The sequence below is a fragment of the Anastrepha obliqua genome, chromosome 3, assembly GCF_027943255.1.
Source record: "Anastrepha obliqua isolate idAnaObli1 chromosome 3, idAnaObli1_1.0, whole genome shotgun sequence".
Taxonomy (NCBI): Eukaryota; Metazoa; Arthropoda; class Insecta; order Diptera; family Tephritidae; genus Anastrepha; species Anastrepha obliqua.
In genome coordinates, this window is record NC_072894.1 from 122,769,048 (window position 1) to 122,785,048 (window position 16,001).

Consider the following 16,001-nt stretch of genomic DNA (forward strand, 5'->3'; position numbering starts at 1 on the left):
CTATGCTAGTCGAATCGGCTTTAGTACTCACGGGTTAGCAAGAATATATGAGTTAAATAGTATATTTATGTATAGTTATGTATTTATTTCTGCCATAAATTGCGTTACAAGTTAAGTGCGTTATAGGTACGGCATTATAATACTTTTTTAATGCAGTTAATTTTATTTAGTCATGTAAATAATACAAAAAAAAATTTAGTTTTCATTCGAAATGGTCACCATTTGCTTTTACACAGGCCGTCAAACGATTCAGCTATTACAGCACGCCATTGAGCTATTACAGCATGCACGGTTTTCATGGATATTGCCGTCGTTGCTCGAATCGAAGATTGTTTGAGACTATCCAAATTTCTGTGAGATCTTCGACAGGCCATGTTCTCCAATTCTGACCACAAACTGTAGTCCAATGGATTCAGATCTGAACTTCCAGACGGCTAAACTTCTGCGGCTATGAACCCAGAAATATTGTTTTTAGCCACTGCTGGCTGGTGTTTGCCTTATGGGCTGGAGTGGAATTTTGCTGGAAGATACAAAGCTCTCCATTGAAAAGTGTACTGATCAACTGTTTCAGCGCGCCTTCTAAGATATCTTCCTGGGAACACTTTTGCCCCGGTCTTAACCTCTTTTTCGCCTCCCACCAAACCCACTCCCCGCCAAACCATTACGGAAGCTGGATGGTGCCACGCTGAACCATTGGAACCACATTTTTTGCGTCTATAGAAGTTTTAGCATAGATTTTGTCGTTCTGCTTATTAAAAACTTCTGCAACAGTGAACATTTTATCATCTTATCATCATATTTCCATGGCCGTTGACTGCGTGCCACCGCTTCTTCGGTGGTTGCATCTGTCGAGTCTAATTTTCTTCAATCGCGTTGTCAAGAGATTACCAGTTGAGCGATGGAAGGATTCATGTGGAGATCATCCCCAATTAACCTTGACGTGGATCTGGTCGATACATCACTTTCCCTGGACATGATTTTCTGCTTCCTAAGGAGAACTCTTTCTCGAACGGCTTTGGTGGCTGCACTGGTTCAAACCACCCGAGGACTTCGTTTTCTGTCTGTGACTTCTGACATTTCGGAAAAACGATAGATGGTGTGGTGAACAAACATTTTCGAAATATTAAGTTTTTTCAGCAATTCGTAAATCTCACTTGCAATGCAATCACCGCAATGCGATTTTCCTTAGCTCCCCTCCATTGTTAACAAGGGATATTTTCCACGAGGCTGAGTATAATTTATGAGTAACAATGCATATTAACAAAAGCAAGAACAACGGAACTGTTTTCTGCGAATTTGTTCTCTCCGTATGCATTGCATACACTCCACAAAATCGATATTTGGTTCTTTGCAAAAAAGGATGTCGCTGTAGGACCAAACGAGTATTGGTTTTAAGACCTCAAACTAGTATTTGAGCAAGAAAAGAATTGAATTTCCAAAATTTTAGAGTTTTATTCCCCTAAACTGTGAATTGCCTTCCGTGGTTATGCAGCTTCATAGTTGTTGCGACTAATTTTATCAATATTTTAAATGAATATTCCACATGATTCTTCCATCTACTTGCATTTACATTTAATTATACTTTTTATGTATGTTTTCGCTTACCCTCACTTCTACAACCAATATTACAACTTTCACTCACTCTTTCTCTTCCCTGCTCCTGCTCTGGTAAGCCAAAAATGGCAATCATATCGATTAAAATCGAATTATAAGACCAATATCCGTTGCGACATTTATCCAGATGACCTGGTTTCGCCCCAAACCAATTCCGCCGCCAGTCAACAAACTTCGCTAACGACCAACTAGCCCAGCAACTGAATGACGAGAAGTGAATTAAAAAATGCACATTTTATTTGAATGTCGTACTAAAAAAACCGAATGGTTCATAAATCATTTAAAATGTAAAAATGGACATATTCGATTGGCGTAAATGCGCCAAATAGCAAAGTAACAGAAGAGTCAGCCAAAAAAAATAAGTGAAAAGCGCATAAAATCCTTGAGACGGGGGAGAGGAGGGTGAGAGCATAAAGAGGCGTTAAAGGCGCTTAAATCAACTACCAACAGATTGGCAGTCTTTCTTCCTTTTCTGTGGTCGCCATTGTCACTATTGCCGCTTTGGTGGTAAGCAGTTTGTGGAAAGAGGTATGCACACAAAGGTTAATAGTTGTTGGTGTACATAGAAGCTGGAAAAGCCAAGCAATGGGGATATTTGATGCTGGCTTGGTTAGCTACATTTGGCTGGTGGAAATTTCATTTCATTGCAGACCATTTCCGGTGGAAATTTTTGTGGCGGTAAAGTTGCCAGCAACTGGCTGGGCTTATCGAACAACTGCGTCAACATTTGGCAGCGGGTCAAGTTTAATGAAATTTTTATTATCACCAACACCAACAGCAATACCAACATCGAACATGGTCACACAAGCGCTGTACCTTTTACAAACACACACATGTACATATGTAAGCTTGTGTGTACGCACAGTTATAGGAATATCAGCTGAGGTTGTTACACTGATTACAGCAAACAAACAAACACACAAGCAAAACTAACGCACATGTGTGTGGACGAAGCATAAACTCAGGCGCTGACAGCCGTGTTGTACGTATACTTGTATGCGCATGTGTATGTGGATGCGTAAATAAAGTTGAAAGATATAAAAACGAGCTCAGCAATCAGACCACTTGGCACGCACACATGTCAACACAAACACACACGCGCGCGCACATATATATACACACACGTGTACATAGAAATAATGTAAGGAAAAAGTGAAATTATTATAAGCTGTTAGCGTTTTGAGAGCCGTTGTGGTGCTTGTGATTGATGTTGTTGTTGCTTTTTTTACGATTATTATTTTTGTTGTGGGTTTTGCTGGCGTTGATGATGATGATGAAAAATCTGCGAATAATGAAAACATGAAAAAAAATTTGTTGAAGTGCCACAATCAAATTGACAAATCTGACATAAGGACATAAGGACGTAAGGACATATATGTTACGCATATGACTAGCATAAGCAGGCATTTCCACGTTGCATGGATTACACGCCTTACGTGGCTGACAGGCAGGCCACTTTACTGTATTTTTGCTGCCGCATAAAACGGTATGAAAAATGTGAAAACTTTGAAGGGAATAAATGAAAAAAAGATAGCAATAAAAAAAAAACCGGAAACGCATGTTGACACAATTGAGCTAATAAAAGTGACACAATAACACCGAAGCACTTTGGCCAACTGGTGCTGGAGGAAAAATAAGCCACAGTGTGCCATAAATTTGACGCTAAAAAGCGAAAGTGGCAATAAAAGTGTATAAGTGGGATAACAAGACATTGCCGGGATATGTCGGATAAGGAACCAAAACCAATTGAATGAGAAAAATCCAATTCAAACCAATCAATGAGATAAATAAAATGGGGTGCGCGGAAGAGCTACAGGAAATTAAAAAGTAAAAATTATGGAAAAATAAGGTTGTTAAAGTATTGAAAAAATATTCTAATAAAATAATAATAAATGAACTCTTGAAAGCTGTCATTTATAGCCTTCATGCCATGACCTCACAACTTTAAATTCCATTAATAACGAGGAGCTACGCTTTGTTCCATGAAGATACACTTTTAAAAACTTTTTTTCACTTTTCAATATTAAAATTGTTTGGAAACTGAAAATGCTACGATTGTCGTTTGAAAAGTTCGCCGAATGCTTTCTCCTTCTCCACCATTACTTCACGTTACTTGCTCCTGAGTTTTTCATATTTTCCAAGGTAAAAGTAACGACTTACACGAGTTCGAAGGTCATTTGAAAAGGCCGTGCAAAGTCAGAGACACGTATCGAGGCTATATTCATTTAGTAGAATCTCTTGGAAGTACACACACCGCGCTCCAGCCAGTTCGGTCTATTCCTTTGTGTTTGGCATTCGTTTGAATCGAGGAAGTCGCGTGATTTTCCTTTTCCATCACCAGCTCCCGCCTCAGCAGCTGTGGTCGCACAATTAATGCAAATAGAAAACAGGGTTCCAACGCGTTTCCCTTCCCCACTTTTCTCCTGATTTGGCTCTCTCATTTTATTTAAACGAGAAGGTGATTGCAGAAACCAATGGATATTTTTCATATTTGAATGAATCCTTTCATTCGAAAGGGATCAACAAACTAGTACAGCTTCGGACAAAGGGTATGACGGTAAAAGTGACTATGTGCGAAAATAAAAACGGTTTACCTTAGACAATTAAGTGGTTTTTAGATTGGAAGGACTTTTCAAATATATAAATATATATAGGTATATCAATTTTTATAATAATCGGTCCAGTAGTTTTTGAGTTCGTCGATGACATACAGACAAGCATTCATTTTAATATGTACAGATATACTACTGTGGGCAAAAAGTAAGGTGAATTTGTCAAACTTCGCGTGATTAAAATTTCGCTCTAGTTATTTTTTTCATGAGTTGGCAGCACTGTTAATAACATCTGGGCCGACTTTCATGTGAATGTCATTATCAGTAATATATTTACGATTGTGTTTACCAAACGACCAAGAGTGCATTTTTCGATTTTTACAATGTTTGATTTGATTGAGCAGAGAAGTGCCATCAAATTTTGTTTGCGGAATGAAATTTCGGCTGCGGAAACGTTTATCATGTTGCAGAAGGCATTTGGTGATTCGACCATGTCGCAGAAAAATGTTTATAAGTGGTACAAAGACTTCAAAGAGGGTCGAGAACGTGTTGATGACTTGGAGCGCTCCGGACGACCATCGATGTCAACAGATGACCAACACGTCAATAAAGTGAAGGAGTTAGTGCTCAAAAATCGTCGGTTGACTGTTAAAGACCTTACTGATATGATCGGAATATCAGAAGGATATGTGAAAACCATTTTGAAAGACCATTTGGGCCTACGAAAAGTCAAATCTCGTTTGGTACCGAAAACTCTCCATTTCTTGGAAAAAAGTCGTCGCATTCATGTGTGTGAGGCGAGGCCAGACCGAAAAGAGCACGTCAAAGTAGTTCAAAAATAAAGGTCATGATGACAGTTTTTTTTTCGGTTTTCGTGGTGTGGTGTACTATGAACTCCTTCCACCTGGCCAAACTGTTAATAAGGAATATTATTTGAGCGTTATGCGTCGTTTACGTGAAGCAATTCGTCTAAAAAGACCAGAATTATGGGCCAACAACTCTTGGTTTTTGCATCACGATAATGCACCGTCTTACACTGCACTCGTTCTTCGAGACCATTTCGCCAAAAATTCCACGCATTTCGTTCCGCAACCACCGTATTCGCCTGATTTGGCTGCGTGTGACTTCTGGCTATTCCCAAAACTCAAGAGATCACTCCGCGGAACGCGTTTCGAGTCGATTGAGGAGATAAAAGCTGAATCGAAGAAGGTGCTGATGGCTGTAGAGGAAATGGACTATTTGGCATGTTTCGGGGATTGGAAAAATCGTTGGCATAAGTGTATTTCATCGAGAGGGGATTATTTTGAAGGGGATGAAATTGATTTACAAGAATAAATAAAGATTTTTCATTTTACAACCAAATTCACCTTACTTTTTGCCCACAGTAGTAAGAGTTTTCTTTTAAAATTTTTTATAATATTGTATTTTATTTATTTTGTAAGTTAAGTAAGTTCACCCTAATTCATAAACTTTTTTCCCCAAGCAGAGATAAAGTTTGTATTTATAGGGGAAAATGGGGAGTTGTGAGACACAGGGAGTTGTGAGACATTGTTACCTTTCGCCATTATTCATTTGTTTACATTCGATTTTAAGTGTCAACAAGTGTTCTCGATGCGATCTCACTTTTCAGCTAGCATTGGTCATATTTACACGCATTCGACGCGTCTCTCCAGTTACTGTGTTTTGGAATTTCTCGGTAAGTTTTTTTCATCATTTGTTTTGCGATACATTCGATCAGTTGTTGAAGCAAATTGCAAATGTTAATATATACAAAAAACGATTTGGGGAGTTGTAAGACAACAAATGTGGGTAGTTGTGAGACACCGTTTTTTTCGACGTTTTAACGCATCTTTCATAAGTTCATCAGATTTTGAAGAAGAAGACGATTTTTGCATCATCTGCAAAGGAGCAATGCCGAAAAAGTTAAGCAGAAACAACTCCATTCATTGCAATGTATGCGATCGAGCTGTGCACCTAAAGTGTGCCAATTTACGAACTGGTTATTATACATGCTCTCACTGCGAATCATCAGATTGATGGCATTGCATTTTTTATACACTTTTTTATAACCATTGTCTTTTCTTTTTTATTTTTCATCTTAATAAGGAACTAACAACTAAAAGAAGTCATTTTTATTGATTTAAACCATGGTGTCTCACAACTCCCCACATTTTTATATTATTTTATACAATTTTAATTTTAAGGAAAATTGTAATATAGTTTTGTTAAATAGGTCATACCAATAGCTTCCAGTATTCATAGACTAAAGATTCCATCGTTGACATATGCAGAATATTAAGATTTTGAGTAATACGGATCCAAAAACAAAACCCGTCTCACAACACCCCATTCTCCCCTACCTTTTATTTAAAGAAAACAGTGCATCGAAAAACTATCTGAAGTTCAAGAAGAAAACTTTATAAACTCAAATACGAAGAAAATTCCACACTCATAAAAATTAATCGGGGAACTTAGTCTTAGAAAATGTGAAGTTATAAAATGTATTTCATCGCCTTCTGTGCATTGGCAGCAAGTCGTAGCTCTACGTTCCTTACACGTCGCAGTCGTCACAGGTCTTGAACGTCTTTATCTCTTTTTTTTCTGTCACAAAACTCGCATCAAGCAGGTTTTGGAAGTCTTATGTCAGGAGAATTGCCAATGTCCTGCATTGATAGTATTTGCTGTATATGAATACGCAGGCTCTGGCTAAGCTGATTCAATCCTAAACGTTCTTTTAAAATTGGTGCCATAAGACTAAATCGTTTAAAATTGCCGGCTTTAATTTTCGCTGCTATTTTTCAAAGCAAAACAAACACCATTGCATTCACTCCTGATTAATCAAGTATTTCAAAAACTACTTGCAATGGCCACCGCCTTGTTGATCGTGGCTCTGTATAAGAGTGACAAAGTTTGTCCAACGTATCAGTCCCTCCATTTTGGCGCTATAATCAGCCACCATTGTACTTAGGTTTACCCGAATATCAAAAATTTTTCTTTTTTGGTTTTTGAGTGTATGACAAAAAAATTTTTGTTTGATCATAAGCTAAACTTATAGAGCCTATCTTATTGGGCATTCAAAATGCAGGTTGAATTTCTGGTTTATTCTGCCACAAAGTTCCTTACATTGGTAACGTGTAATTCTGAAACCTTTCGTCAAAAAGTTTGATTGTTTCTTTTTTCCGGTTCCATGAATGGTCTTGCTCAACTTTTTAACGAAGAACGCTGGCACTGCCTCCCCATACTCGTCTGGTTTCGATGCAGTCAATCGTGATGTATCCGAATGGCGTATAGAAATGTTTGCAATTTCCGTTGAGTTTCTCACATAAAGCGCAAATCCGTGCGAATTTGTCAGTTTCCTTTCTTTGCGGCCTTGTTACTTCATCATCAAAACACAAAACGTACAATAAAAATTTGAGCCGATTTAACGTCATTGTCGCCCTGAAGAGAGATGTACTACGCTTTACAGACCATATTTCATCATAATTTGTGGGGCACTTTTTTGAATAATATAATACGAGCCCTAAGCTCAATCAAATGTATATGCGACTGATACAATTGCTTTTTCCCAAAGCAGCGGTTCGAGTTACGATCACCACCTTCGTAAAATGCACAAACGTTTTTTAAAACGCCTTCAGTAAAAAGAATAATCCATGCATATAATTCAGGTTCAATATATCTAGCAGCTTCAATTGTGCCGGGTAAGTATTCCACTATATTTTGAATTTGGCGTCACCATACATTTGGTAACTCTTTCCTTACTTTCAGAATCGCTCGGCGTTTCGAAAATATCGGAATCTAGGACATTATCGCCATCATCCAACTCAGATACAAAAATTTCCACCTCGCTATTTTTTAGAAGCCGACTTCTAAGCCAAATTGTCATTATTGCAAGTTGTGCAAAAAGAGTACGCGAACTATTTTACATACTGAGGTAAATTCCACCCATCACTTTTTTTTATCTGCATAAAACCGGTGCGCATCAACTACTGACGACTTACTCCATGAACTCTAAGAGTAAAATCTTCGTTGCTAAATTACAACAAACGGCATATTTCCAGATGTTAGAAATAAAAAACCACTACAAAGAAACATTTTGTGGGGTGACTCACTTCCCAGTGTGCAAGTAAAGAAGTTCTAAATTCGGACCTGCCCAAACTTTATACACCCGCGCATATTTTAGTAAAATATAATTTGGGCTTGCTGTTAAATTTCGAATGAAACAAACTTATAGACAAGGACAGTTATGGCTTGAAAAATAACATGTTCGAACGGAAATTGAGTCTTTAAGTATAAAAAGTGGACGTGGTTGTTATCCGATTTCTATAATTAACAGCGCAACTCCAAGATGAATGAAATCTGCGAGAATGGGCAGGCCACTATTTACTGGATACGAGAACAAAAAGGGATAGGAGGAAATGAGAAAGCCGCTGAGAATGCTAAGGCAGGTATTCGGTTGTCATCATTGAGCACGTCAAACATATACCCATCACTCTCCTTTCTGAAAATGGAACTGAATGAGGAACTGGAAACGCAGTCGATAAGAAAACACTCGATTTCGTACAAAACTGCCCAAATTATGCTTAGGACTATTTTATTACTCTCTATAAAATACTGCTAAACATAGGATGGAGTACTGACGTCCCATCTGTCTCACCCCAGAGCGATGCGTGTACCACATTCAACAATACTGGGGGTACTTTGAACACCCAGTTTGCCACTGCCCTGCTTTTTATAAGTCTCAACAAATGTGCCTAGGATCAACATATTTTTCATCCCTGAGGAATATTGCTAACGAAAAGCGGAACGACTTACTAAACTAGCAAAGACGCACGTTAAAAATCACATAAAATAATATCTTCGAATCCTAATTTGATATATAGCACCGTTTACACAAGGGATCCTACAGATCTATGTGGGATCTTTTTACAGATTAGACAGCAACACCTAACCTAAGGAAGGTATGCACGGTTATTGATCGATTTCACTTATTTTCTATACCAACCCCTCTTGGGCAAAGAGCACTAAGTGTGTATGAGGTTTAATTAAAAATTGATTAATTTTTGCTCGAGCTCGTACACACCAAATCATTCCTTTCATCACTCTGAGCCTTTTGGTATATAAACGCCCATAAATCTCTACTTTTTTATGTTACGAGGGGTGCCTTTTATATTTCAGGATTTGGCAACCCTGGTGTTGCAATCTGGCAACTGACAGCTGTATCGCAAAGTTTGACATTTTTTGGCTTTTACGTACTCAGAACGTTGTGAAATACCAGCGCTATTTGTGTTGTTTACAGTAACTTAAAAGATTCATCTCGGTCCAAAAATGGAATTAAATCGTGAGCATTTTCGTGCGATTATTTTTTACAACTTCGGACATGGATTAACTCAGCAACATTGCATGGATGAACTTAATTCATTTTTTGGAGATGAAGCTCCATCAAGGACCAGTGTTTATCGATGGTATGGTGAATTCAATCGTGGTCGTAGTTCACTCCAAGACGAATTTCGTGAAGGTCGTCCAAAATCAGTTGTTGTTCCGAAAACCATTGATGCTGTGCGCGAACTGATATTGCAAGAGCGTCATTTGACCTATCGTGAGATTGAGACAATCTTAGGCATTAGTGGGACCAGCATACATTCAATATTGCATAAACATTTGACTGTCAAAAAAATTTGTTCGCGTTGGATCCCACACAATTTGTCAATCGCTCAAAAAAAGGCTCGTGTCGATTGGTCGAAGGAAATGCTCAAAAAATACGATCGCGGGGCTTCGAAACACGTCTATGACATCTTGACAGGTGATGAATCATGGATTTACGCGTATGAGTCCGAAAGTAAACAGCAGTCGACTGTATGGGTGCTTCAAGATGAGCCAAATCCAACAAAAGTTGTTCGCGCACGAAGCACTTCCAAGCAAATGGTCGCCTGTTTTTTCGGAAAAACTGGACATGTCGCAACCGTACCACTAGAACAACGTAGAACAGTAAATTCTGAGTGGTACACAATAATTTGTTTGCCAGTTGTCTTCCAACAAATTAGGAAAACCAATCGCCAAAGACGGACAATGCGAGCTCTCACACATCGGCTCAAACAACTGCATTTTTGAGCACCCAAAACATCGAATTAATGGGTCATCCGCCGTATAGTCCAGACTTGGCACCGAATGACTTCTTTTTATTCCCGTACGTAAAAAACAAACTGAGAGGTCAACGTTTTTCGACACCTAAAGAAGCGGTTGCGGCATTCAGAATGCATGTTTTGGAGGTACCTCATTCAGAGTGGCAAAAGTGCTTCGACAATTGGTTCAAACGCATGCAAAAGTGTATAGATCTTCATGGAGAATATTTTGAAAAACAATACAGTGATTTTCGATGGTTAAAATTTGTTTTTGTTCTCTAATCCCGAAATATAAAAGGCACCCCTCGTATTACACATAAGCTTTTAGAGAAATATTTTTGAGTAGCAGCGTAAAATATACATGGCGTATTCTAAAGAATAACATAAAAATTATTCAATTAAACCTAACCCACTGTGAGGCGGCTGAAGATTTATTGAAGCAGACGGAGATTTCATCTGTTAATTCTTTGTAAAATTTCGGCAGGACGAATACACTTTGTGAGACCAGCACTGCGTATAATATTTTCAAAATATTAATATATGTATAAAATAAATAAATGTTTGTATAATTTTAGTCATGTCATTTCCACCTCTATTGTTTAGCAAATACGTGCAGCACTCTTAACAAAAAGGTGTACGCGTAGGATTTAAATAAAAATGAGGGCCACATATCCAGAACACTCAACCGTGAAACAGCTGTCAAGTTCAAGAGGAATACTCTGACACAATAGCCGCAAATGAATCTGTGCGCGATTGTAAATAAATGTCATTATGAAACAACAAACACAACAAGAAGGTCATGCTCTACTGCACAGCCACATTAATATGCAACAACCACTCGTGCATCATCAACAGAATGTGAAACTAAACAAACGAAGCGTGACCGAAGGATTTCTACTTAGCTGGAGGTAGTTGGAGGTGGTTGGAGGTTGCACGGCACTGCATATATGTATTGGCTTCTTTTATTAGTATTATTTTTGTTATTGCCGATTTGGTTGTATGCATTACAATTTGTATCTATTGAAGTTGTACTCTTCCATGCTTAGCAACTTAAATCCATATCAGCTGCTCACTGCTGTGAAAATGCTCAGATATGTCACTCATACGCCATGTACGGCACAGGAAGAGTGATGCGTTGCATAACATACCCGTATGGTATGCATATGTATGCATATCTGTTTGATTTAAAGAGCAAATACAAGACTAAGTTGAGTTTCAACACAATTTGAAATAAAGTTAAAAGCTATCATAGTTTGTTCTCCTGATAAAGGTAGATGAAATAAGGGGAACCCATGTCAATCTCGTCAATAGAATTATGGATTATCTTTGATAATTCTCAATAGATCGGGGTCACGAATCTTAGCTACTTACTTAGGTGGCCATAAAAATCCGTTACTGAGTTACGGCCGACTTCACTAGCTCTCTCCAGGCGCCTCTGCTCCGCGAGCGCCTTCTACAATTCTGTACACCAAGCGAGCATAGGGTTTCCTCCACCTGGTCTTTCCACCGAAGCAATGGTTTTCCTCTGCGTCGGCTCCCTTGGACTTCGCCCTCGAACACCTTCTTTGCTGGAGCTTCTTCATCCATACGCACGACATGACCTAGCCAACGCAGGCGTTGGATGGCGATGCGTTGAACTACGCCAATGTCGGCGTAGAGTTCATACAGCTCGTGGTTCATTCTTGAACGGTAGTCTTCGCCAACGCGCACAGGACCGAAGATCTTACGAAGAACTTTTCTCTCGAACACCCCAAGAGCGGCTGCATCGCTTTGTGACACTACCCATGCCTCTGCGCCATAAAGCAACACAGGTATGATGAGCGTCTTGTAAAGTGCCAGTTTGGTCATGCGAGAGAGGGTTCGACTACTCAATTGCTTACTTAGCCATAGTAACACCTATTAGCAAGAGTGATTCTCCGTTTGATCTCCAGGCTGATATCGTTGTTGCTGTTAACGGCGGTGCCAAGATAAATAAATTCTGGCACAACTTCGAAAGTATAGTTGTCCGCAATGACGTGTGTTACTACACGCCGTGTGTTCCGCGTTGTAGACAGCATATACTTCGTTTTACCCTCGTTCACCGCCAGACCCACTCGTGATGATTCCTTCTCGATAGCAGAAAACGCAGCCGTGACATCTCTCTTACAGCGGCCGATAATGTCAATATCATCGGCGTACGCAAGGAGCTGGACACATTTGTAGAAAATAGTGCACACTTGCTTTTCGGAGCACCCCTTCCATCACGAAGTTGAAGAGGTTGCATGACAGTGGATCGCCTTGTCTGAAACCTCGAACGGTACTGAATGGCTCGGAGAGGTTATTTCCTACCTTGACGGAGCTGGTTGTGTTGCTCAACGTCATTCTGCAAAGCCGTATGAGCTTCGCTGGTATACCGAACTCAGACATGGTGGCATACAGGCAATCCCTTATCGGGCTATCGAACGCAGCTTTATAGTCGACATGGGTCTTTTCCAGGATTTGGCGTAATGTGAAAATCTGGTCGATGGTGGACTTACCACTTCTGAAGCCGCACTAATAAGGCCCGATCAGTGTGTTGGCAAACGGCTTAAGTCTTCCACATAGGACGCTAGACAGGACCTTGTAAGCGATGGTTAGAAGACTGATGCCCCGGTAGTTGGTGCAGATCGTCGGGTCACCCTTCTCAGTACAAGACAAAGGACACTGAGATTCCAATCATCGGGCATGCTTTCTGCTAGCCATATTTTGCCGATGAGCTGAATGGCAACTCTGACTTCGGCATGACTAGGTGGTGGAACGTCCAAATTATCGTCGATTGGCGGTATCGGGTCATCTTCTACTGGGTCGGAATTGTGTGCGTCATCGCCAGCAAGTAAATTGCAGAAGTGTTCCCTCCATATGCACAGTGTGGACTGTGTATCCATAACCAGATTTCCGTTTTTATCTCTGCAGGCTGATGCTCCGGTCTTGAAACCTTGTGTTAGACGCTTGACTTGTTGATAGAATGTTCGAGCATCATTCCTGCCCCTGTACTCCTCTAGCAGCTCACGCTCACGCTTCTCCTGTTATCGTTTCTTGCGTCTGAAGAGGCGCCTCTCTTCCGATGTCTTTTCCCTGTAGTTATCTCGCGCGGCCCGCGTTGCAGCTGACTGCAGAGTTCTTTTGTAAGCTGCGTTCTTCGTTGCAGTAGCTTCGCGACACTCTTTGTCGTACCATTGGTTTCGTTTAGGTGGGCGTTGGAACCCAATGGTTTTTTCAGCGGCAGCTCGCATAGAGCGGGATATAGGTATGCGTCACGAATCAAGTTTTTTAAATCTCGATTCAATACAACTTCATTCATTTATGGATATATACCGGCAAAAATACAACGAAAGAGTGTCGCCTTACATGGAAAATAATCGTACCATCGTTGATTCAGCGTACATTTCAACGAAGGTATCGTAGTGCTACTGCACCCAATGGCCACACAGTTTGCCATTTGGACCATTTTGAGTTTGAGCAGGTTGCCAGCGCTAGGCCATTGGACAAAGTTAATGTAATTTCAATGAAAAGAACAGCATAAAGAAACAGCAGCTGAAAATGCAAATACTTCTTACTGCCTTCGAGCTCAATAATTCACCATTAGTAGAACCACTGATTGGAGAAAGATTTTGAGTGTAGTGAGCTCTATTATTTGAGAAAACAGGCCACACTAGTGCGTTGGCTTACGCGTATGGCATCATTTGGCAGAAGCTAAAAAAGATTTTCAAGGCATTTCTTTCTCATTATTTTTCGAAGTTGGCGAGGTAGTTAATGTAGACTGATATTGGCGGATGTTTGCATACTTTCTTTACAGGCTGTCGAAATCTCCATATTTGATGCTGTCGTACTTCAATTAATAGGTACTTTTAAAGAGTAAAGTTTCTACTAACAAACTTAAGATCAACGCAGAGCTCAAAGATAATATTCAAATTAAAATGTGTACGATCGTCTGGTATCGCTGACAAATAAGAAGTTAAATTTGAAAACAAATGTCTCACTTGCTGACACATAATTGTCCAAATAATCAACACTACTTTCGGACAATTCTTCTTTTTGTGCGGCAACACTACCATTTTTGTACATATTTAGGTTGACTGCAAAAACCTTTACGAAATTCCTCTGTCCTTTCTGAAGTTACGTCAATTATTCGTAACAAATACAGACTGGTCTTTTACACTTGCTTTTTCTATTGTGCAATTTCTCTGCCGACCCCTGGGATTGGAAAGATCGTTTCGCTAGAGCAACATTGCTAATTTCTGGAGACTAGTTGAGATGAATTTGAAAAGTGTAAATTTAATAGAGAACAAAACTTTTCCAAATCTATTGAGTATTGTCAGAGTTATTCAACAATTTCCTGGTTGGAAGGTGATGGAAAGTGATGCACCGTATATAAGAAGTGCTTCTTTTAGAGATTACGAAAAGCATTTGACACTGAGCAACAGGACAAATTGTTCAATATTTTAAGATCTATGAATAGCGATAAAAAATAATACCAAATCTAAATCGCAATTTATATTATCACCAAAGAGTGCATACCGATATCAAAAGACTTTAATATATAATCCGAAAGCATATTCCAAGAAGCAGTAGAAAGCATTGACGATGGTATTAATGGTTAAGTATAAAAACTTTAAGGTACGCGGACGATACAACTCTATTATGGATGGCCTTCCAAAACTGGTCGATAATGTTTCAATGCACAGTCAACTGTATAACCGCAAAATCAACATCAGCAAAAACTAACTACAACTAATTAAATGGATGTTGGTCGTAAAAATATGTATATATCTATTTTCGCCAGCCTCCTAGATGGAGCATAGGGCCTCAATAAACAAATTTTAATTAATTTTATCTAAGGCTAAACATATAATTTCGTTCCACGTACGACTTGCTTTTTCTGCGTCGACCTGATGCCTCCACGTATTGCCTGGTCTCCCATGTCTGTGGCTGCCTTGGGGGTTCCAATCCAATGCGGTTCTTGTTATGTCATTATGGGGCTTTCTCAACGTGTGACCGATCCATTTCCACTTACGGCGTTGAATTTCTATGTGGACTGGTGCTTGCTTGGTCACAATCTAGAGATCAGTGTTACTAATAACCTGGGGCCAATATATGCGCATAATCTTGCATAGGCAACGATTAAGAAAGGCTTGCAGCGACTGTAGTACATACGCCGATATGTTCCAAGTTTCACACCCATACAACACTACAGATTTAACGTTGGCATTGAAAATCTTGAGTTTGGTATGCCTGGAGATGTGAGACGCTCTCCACACCTTATCCACACCTACACCTTGGATATACGGTTACGTATGTCAGCTGCTGACCCGCCGGAGATAATGGATAATTGGAGATAATGCTCCTCAGGTAGCAGAATTCATCTACATCTTCGAGGGGTGTGCCGGCAATCTGAAGAGCTTGCGATTCGCTGGTGTTGATGCGCATAACTTTAGTCTTCACTATATTGATTTTTAGTCCAGTTTGTGCTGCGGCCTCGCTTACCACATAAAGTTTTGCTGATATGTGCGGCAGACATATGTCTTCAGCATAGTCTAAACCCTCCAGGTGGCCGCACATACCCCAGAATATGCCTCTGTCAGTCGCACAGGCTTGCCGCATTACTAAATCCAGAACTAAATTGAAAAGCAGCGGAGATAGTACGCAACCCTGCCTCACACCGGTTTGCACCTCGACCCCGTTACTTAGAACGTTTTCG